The sequence below is a fragment of the Mesoplodon mirus genome, assembly GCF_964341445.2.
Source record: "Mesoplodon mirus genome assembly, chromosome: 15".
Taxonomy (NCBI): domain Eukaryota; kingdom Metazoa; phylum Chordata; class Mammalia; order Artiodactyla; family Ziphiidae; genus Mesoplodon; species Mesoplodon mirus.
Window position 1 is genome coordinate 26122497 of NC_138991.1, and position 7724 is coordinate 26130220.

The following is a 7724-nucleotide window of genomic DNA, read 5'->3' on the forward strand; positions in this document are numbered from 1 at the left end:
GTTTGCAAATTTTCCCCATTACAATCCATTACAATCCATTCCAATTTTTTTTTTTTTTTTTTGGCTGAGCTGCACTGCTTGCAGGATCTCAGTTCTTCAACCAGGGACTGAACCTGGGCCCCGGCAGTGAAAGCCCAGAATCCTAACTGCTAGGCCACCAGGGAACTCCCAGATATTTTCAGTTTTAAGAGTTACTGTTAAATTGTCCCAGATGACTATATAACAATTAATTAATTATTTTTATAATTTTCCAACATTTTATTATGAAAACATGCAAGCATTCAGCAAAGTTGAAAGAAATTATGTGGAACACTCTTATACCCACCACCCAAGTTACACATCTATCCATTTATTCATCCATCCATCCATCTTATTTTTTGAAACATTTCGAAGTAAATTGCAGACATCAATACACTTCCCTTTAAACATTTCAACATGCATATCACTAACTAGATTTTAATGTTTGTTTACATTTTTATTGTCTTCAAGGTAAATTTTATATACCAAGGTACACACAAATCTTAAATGTACATTTGTTAAACCTTCACACACACACACACACACATATACACACACACCTGTGTAACCCAAACCCCTATCAAGATATAGAACGTCACCATCACCCTAGAAAGTTCTCTGGTGTCCCTTCCCAGGCAATCCCTGCCCCCACTCCTACAGAGACAATCAGTGTTCTAAAACTTTCCATCATGGACTGCCTGTTTTAGAGCTTTATATTTTTTTAAAGAGAAGGAAAAAAAAAATACTCCCTGTACACTCACACATTTTTTTTCTCCGTATTTTAGTGGGAGAAAAAAATATCCTACCTCCTCTCCAATGCCTAAAGGAATTTATTTCTTCCTGGCCAGATGAGATCCATTCCTTCTCTGAGTTCCAATAAGCAATTAACTGCTCATTCTCTGGGATACACATATTTAGGCCTTGAGCTACCTGAGAGCAAGGACCCCATTTACACACAGTAGGTGCTCTGACTCATTATTATTTTTCTCCCAGTCTCAGACAGACCAGCAAGTACCCTGGGGCCTTCCCTTATGTTTGGAAGCTCAGGCTTGACTCCTGAGGTGGGGTAAGAAGGTCGGCAGCCTGGGGCTGTGATCTTAGTCTCCCATTAACCCACCTAGTGACCTCGTACAAGGGTCTTCCCCTCTCTGGGCACTTGCTTCCTCCACTGAAGGCAGATGTAGAGCGTGGAATGGGGCCAAACACTTTAGTGTCATTCTTGACTCCTTTGTCTCATGCTTCCACACTGGATCTAGCAGGAAATCTGACAGTTCTTCCCTCAAATCAGATACAAAACCTGACCCTCACCATCCTTGCATTGCCACCACCTTGGTACAAGTTAGCAAGCTACCGTCCTCCTCACAAGAAGACTACACCAGCCTCCTTCCTGGGCTCCTGGCTTCCAACTTGCCCCCTATGTTCTCCTCTGAAGCAGCCAGAAGGGTTTCTGCAATACTTAGGGCAGACCACCCTCTGTCTCTGTTCAAAGCCCTCCCATGACTCCCCATCTCAGGGCAAAAGCCAAAGTGCTTCTGATGGCCCAGAAGGGCCCCCATGATCTTGACCCAATCTGACCTTGACTTCACCTTCCATCCGTCCATCGTCCTCGCAGCTCTCACCACACTGGCCTCATGGCTTTCCTGCACACCAAGCATACTCTGACCTCAGGGCCTTTGCAGTTTCTCTCCCCATGCCTGGAATTCTTTCCCCAGACAGTTGCATGGCTTATTTTTTCACATTTTTGCAGGTCTTTGCTCAAATGTCACTTTATTAAAGATGCCTTCCTTCACCACCACCATTAACAGAGCAGACCTCCACCTTCCTCCACAAGCACTCCCCACCTCCCTTCCACCTGCCATCATCCAATCTGCTATGTATTCACCTACTTATTATTGTCTGTCTACCCGACTAGGGTGTAAGCCCCATGAAGGACAGCTTATTTGTCTGCTTGACTACTGCTATATTTTGTTCCTGATGCACCTAGAACAGGGCCTAGCTCCTAGTAGGTGCTCAGGAAATATTTCTTGGTTTTAAGTCAGGAACAGGGGTTTGGGACTTACTTACCTCTAGCACATCTTCTCTAAGGCTTGAATTCCTCCCTTAAAAGGGGTCCCGGGACTTCCCTGGTGGTGCAGTGGTTAAGAATCTGCCTGCCAATACAGAGGACACAGGTTCGAGCTCTGGTCCTGGAAGATCCCACATGCCATGGAGCAACTAAGCCCGTGTGCCACAACTACTGAGCCTGCGCTCCAGAGCCCACATGCCATAACTACTGAGCCAGCGAGCCACAACTACTGAATCCCGCTCACCTAGAGCCCGTGCTCCACAACAAGAGAAGCCAGCACAATGTGAAGCCCACGCACCGCAACTAGAGAAAGCCCCCATGCAGCAACGAAGACCCAACGCAGCAAAAAAAAAATAAATAAATAGATAGATTTATTTTTTTAAAAAGGGGGTGTCCCAATGTTTTCCTCATTGTGAAAGTGAGATGGTACATGGACGCCTGTTATAGAGTGCTGCCCACAGGTTGAAGAGGGAGAGGTCCTGTGGCTTAGAGCACTGGCTTCAAACACCTGTGTGACCTCGGGTAGGCCACTCAAGTTCCCTGGCCCTGCTGATCTCTGCTTCAGAAGTTTATTGAGGGTTAAACAAGAAGCCATGTGGAAAGTGTTTAACACAGTGCCTGATATGTAGTAATAATAAAAACTGTTATTATTGCTGAGGGACTGGAAAGGAAGGATTCTACTTCCTGAGTTTGCTCTGCATCTGGACTCCGCCTCCTCTTTTGTTTCGGGTTAAACATAGAGGGAATGGATTCCCCCGTGTCCAGACCTTCCCTGATCTCTTCTGGGCAGGCCCTCTCCCTCCAAGCTGCAGGAAGTCCATATACACAGCATGCTGATAACACTGCCTGCAGGCTGGGCTTTGGAAAATGACTGAGTTGTGCTGACCTGGGGAGTAGTGGGAGAAGGCTGGGTGACATGCTTAAGGCCCCAGGGCTTTCCCCCTGGGTTGTTTAGTTCATATGTTCAAGGCCCGACGACTCGGCTTAACCTCCATTCATCTCTCAGGTCTACTCATGCCTGGCTCCCTCTACCCCACCCCCACTGAACCTGCTCACAAGACCCCACTCTCTTCCTAGCATTTATCCCTTTGTAATGTCTTTGAGTGACTCTTCAGATACGGCGTATCTCCTCCATCAGATTGGGAGCTGCACAGGGGCGGAACAGTAGCCTGTCTTGTTCACTGTCGTGTCCCAGGGACCTAGCACAGGGCCCGGCACATAGTAGGTGCTCAATAAGTATCTGCTGTCTGAAGGAGTCAGTGGACTCCTCCAGCCTTCAGATAATCAAAATGGTCTAGAAGAGAAAGTTCCTCCGGGGAACTCCTCCAAGGTTATACCCAGGTTGTGTTCACAACACCCAGCATCAATTTGCATTGCAGTCCTACATCAGGGCCCAGAGCAGGCATTCACTTTATAATAGTCCTGAGGAGAAAAACAAAGCAGACAATAGGGATCCAAGCCCTCATTTTCTCAGGCAAAGTGAATCCCACCTTGAATTTGAAATAAGGGGTGAGATTCCCAAAAGGTGGAGGCATTATCACCCCCACCCTCAAAACTAGGAACTGCCAAAGGGCCCTTTAAAAAGCAAATTTCTAGAGGGGATGGTGTAAATGTCCATTGGAGCTTAGGCCAAGGATCTTAAACAGGCTTAAACTTTACCCCAGGAATTCCACTTCTCAAATTTGTCTCAAGGAAAAATCTTGAGATTTGGAGAAATATTTTTGAACAAACAAGCAAGTACATCACCACATCCCATACAAAAATCAGAGAATAGGAACTGTCCTAGGAGTCTAACAATAGAGGATTGTTTACATTCATTTACATGTATAAGGGTTAAAAACTAAAAGTGGAATTGACTCCTCTCCCCTGGCTGCAAACAAGCTCAGAGCCAATTTGAAAACTAATCAGTAATCTCTCCCCTGCCCCATGTGTTGGTGAATTTGCTTCCGACCTGGTCCTGATTTACTATCTTTCTTTTTTTTAAATCTTCCTATTTTAAGCATCTCATTTCCTCTGCCCTTAACAGCCTCCCACCAGAAGAGTTTTTGTCTCTAGTTCACTGCTCTGTACCAGCATCTAGCACGATGATGGGTGCATAATAAGTGTTCAATAAAGATGTGTCCCATGAACGGACAAATGTCTCCACAAAGCTGACTTCGAATCTTCTTGGGCATTAGGCAAATCCGCCCCAGATGAAAGGTACTGACCCAGGGAGAATTCCCTGGCGGTCCGGTGGATTAGGATTTGGCGCTTTCACTGCCAGGGTCCGAGTTTGACCCCTGGTCAGCGATCTAAGATCCCGCAAGCCCCGTGGTGTGGCCAAAAATAAAAAAAAATTTTAAAAAGGTACTGACCCAGCAATTCCATTCTAAGGCCCAGCAACTCCATTCATAAGAGTGCAAGTGTCTGTACATGGAGGAATGTTTCCTCTAACATTGTTTGTAACAGTGAGAACATGGGAAAACTCTCAGTGTCCATCAGTAGGGGCCTGGTTAAATCAGATAGGATTCATCCAGACTATACAGCTATTGAAAAGGAAATAGCAAGTCTATAACTGCTGATGTGGAGGGAGCTACAAGACATACTTCTAAGTGAAAAGGCAAGATGCTAAATAGTGTAAACAGTGTATATATGAGTCCATGGTTCAAAATAAATAAATAAATAACATGGAGAAAGAAGTCTAATAGGCCATTCCGGAGTGATCCTGAGAGCACGTTTGGGAGGTTCCAACCTCAATCCTGCCCCTAACCAGCAAGTGACCTTGATTAGCACCTTTCCTCTCTAAGCCCATCCCCCCTTCTATAAAAACAAGGATGAGTTATGACCTCCTGGTGGGGTTACTGAGAGGATTAAGGAAGAAAATGCATATAAATGTCAGACACCTCTCTCAGAGTGAGTACTCAAAGATATATTAGTTAAAATAGAAAATCATTTCTCTCCTCACAGGATGGGAACAAAGATCATTTAACTTTTTAAAAGAAAACCTTTAAAATGTATTCTGCAAATAAATCGAAATTTACAAAAGAGTTGCAAGAATAATACAAAGAATCCCTGTATATTCTTTACCCAGAGTTACCAATTGTTAACATTTGCCGTATTTGCACTACCCCCTCCTCATTTTTTTTCTTGAACCATTTTATCCCTCTTTACCTTATACGTTCAGCATATATTTCTTAAGAAAAAAGACATTCTCTTACATAAATCAAGTATAATGATAAAATTCAGGAAATTAAACATTGATACAATATTATATCCAATCTAAAGTCATGTTCAAATTTCATCAACTGTCCCAATAATGTCTTTTTTAAAAATTGTGGTTAAAAAAAAACATATCACATAAAATTTACCATCTTAGCCCTTTCTTTCTTTCTTTCTTTCTTCCTTTCTTTCTTTTTTTTTTTTTTTTGCCATGCTGTACAGCTTGTGGGATCTTATTTCCCCAACCAGGGATTGAATCTGGGCCCTAAGCGGTGAAAGTGCGGAGTCCTAACCACTAGACAGCCAGGGAACTCCCTTAGGCATTTCTAAGTGTACAGTTCAGTAGCGTTAAGGATATTCACATTGCTGTGCCAATAGTATCTTTTATAGCAATTGTTTGCCTCCTTCTAGGATCACACATTGCATTTATGTAGTCACCTTATCCTTTCGGTTTCTTTTAACCTGGAAAAATTCCTTAGCTTTCCTTTGTTAATGACTTTCATGACATAGGTGTTTTGAAGAGGCTAGGCTAACTGTAATTTTGCGGCTTTTGTTATCTGCTTTTATAATAAAGGAGATAATATTGAAGGTATGATGAGGATAATCACAAGTGGAAACATAAAAATATCCATAGTACTTTTTCCCCTAGTTTTTGGTAGAAAGAGCATCTGGAGCTTGTCCCTCCTGCTAAAATGCAGGATCCCCGTGGTAATGGAGATGTTCTGTATCTCTGTATCAATGTCAATATCCTGGTTGGGAGATTGCACTCTAGCTTTGCAAGATGGGATCTGTGCACAGAGAGAAACTGGGAAAAGGGTACAGGCCTCTCTGTATGATTTCTTAAAAGTGTAAGTGTGAATCTACAATTGTCTCAGAATAAAAAGTTTAATTTTTTAAAAGATGCCCTTTGGCATTTCAGAGCCTGAAGTGTCAACAATTCTCCCAGGGAGAACTTAGCCCCTTGGTGAAATTCCCAGTGGGAATCCTCCAGCCTGAGAAAGGACTTCTTAATGAACTCCTTTCACTTGCAGGGGTTGGGGGAGGGGGCCTCCTTTGCCCTCTGCAGGGACATTTTAAAGTGAATGAAGGGAGCAAGGTCCCTCATTAAGGCTGAAATGGGAGCTGCTGGGGGCGGGGGTTCTCTAGAAGGAGGCTTGGCCCCAGGTCTGCATTTCCTGCTACAAAGTTACCTCATTAACAGTAATCACCACTCCTTTCTATCTGAGAGTGGATTGTGAAGGACAACATTGGAAAGATAATTTTTATCTACTGTCCTTGCTAGTTGCCAACTTCTTAATAATAAAATTGAAAAACTGTAAAGACCTGAATAGGCAACCAATGGGGATTCATTTTGAGCATTATTATATTCTTGCTCAGTAGAATATTATGCCGCATTTTATGATGAGGTTTTTGTAGCATTTATAATTGAAACTAAGAATGCTGTTGTGTGAGATTTTGAAGTTTCTCTTAGAGGACTTGGAATTCTTCTCAGGGCTGAGGAATGTGGGTTAGGAGAGCAGGGTCCTCATCAGGGAAATTAACCTGCCACTGGGGTCCTGTTCAGGCTGAAATGCTAATTTCTGGGTGTTCTCAGATTAATCATGGTCTAGTCTCTCCCTAACTTGAAAGTTTGTCATCCTAGTGCTATTTTGAACCCTGAAAGTCAGAACATGATATCCCTTAACCCTTCTAGGAATTTCTCCTAAAGAAATAATCAGATGTGGAAAGTGAATTGTGTACCAGGGTTCTTATTGCCATCTCCTTTTTATAAGATTGAAAAATTGGAATACTGTTAATAACAAGCATTTATTGAGCACTTACCGTGGGCCAGTTGCTGTGCTAAGTGTTTTAAAAACATTATCTCATTTCATCTTTTCTCGTAGGTTGTATTATTGTCTCCATTTTTACAAATGAAAAAAGAAATGGAAGCACAGAAAGGTTAGTAATTTGCCCAAGACAACATAATTAGTAAGCAGAGGAGACACGTGTAAATGACAGCAAAAACACAATGTGATAAACATTAAAATAGAAATAATATGAGAGACAAGAGGTAGACAATGAAAAGTATTAACATTATACACAGGATGTCTTTGGGTGCATAAAATAAAGCCCAGCATGTGGTAGGAATTTTAAAACGGTGATTATTTGTACCTCAAACTTGAATGTGATCATGAATCACCAGGGGATCTTGTTTAAAATGCTGGTCTAGGATAAGTCTGGGAGTCTGCATTTCCACCAAGCTCCTGGGTAATGTCCATGCTGCTGGTCCAAGGACCACACTTTGAGTACCAGAGATTAAATAGCTTGGCAAAGTGGGAGAGCCCCGAATATGTAAAAACCAAACAAATCACAGCGGCTCCAATGACCTGTGATGTGGAAAAAAAGTTACTGTCCTACTGTGGTGTTGGGCTGCAGTTTCAAGTGAATTTCTTTCCCTTCCTCT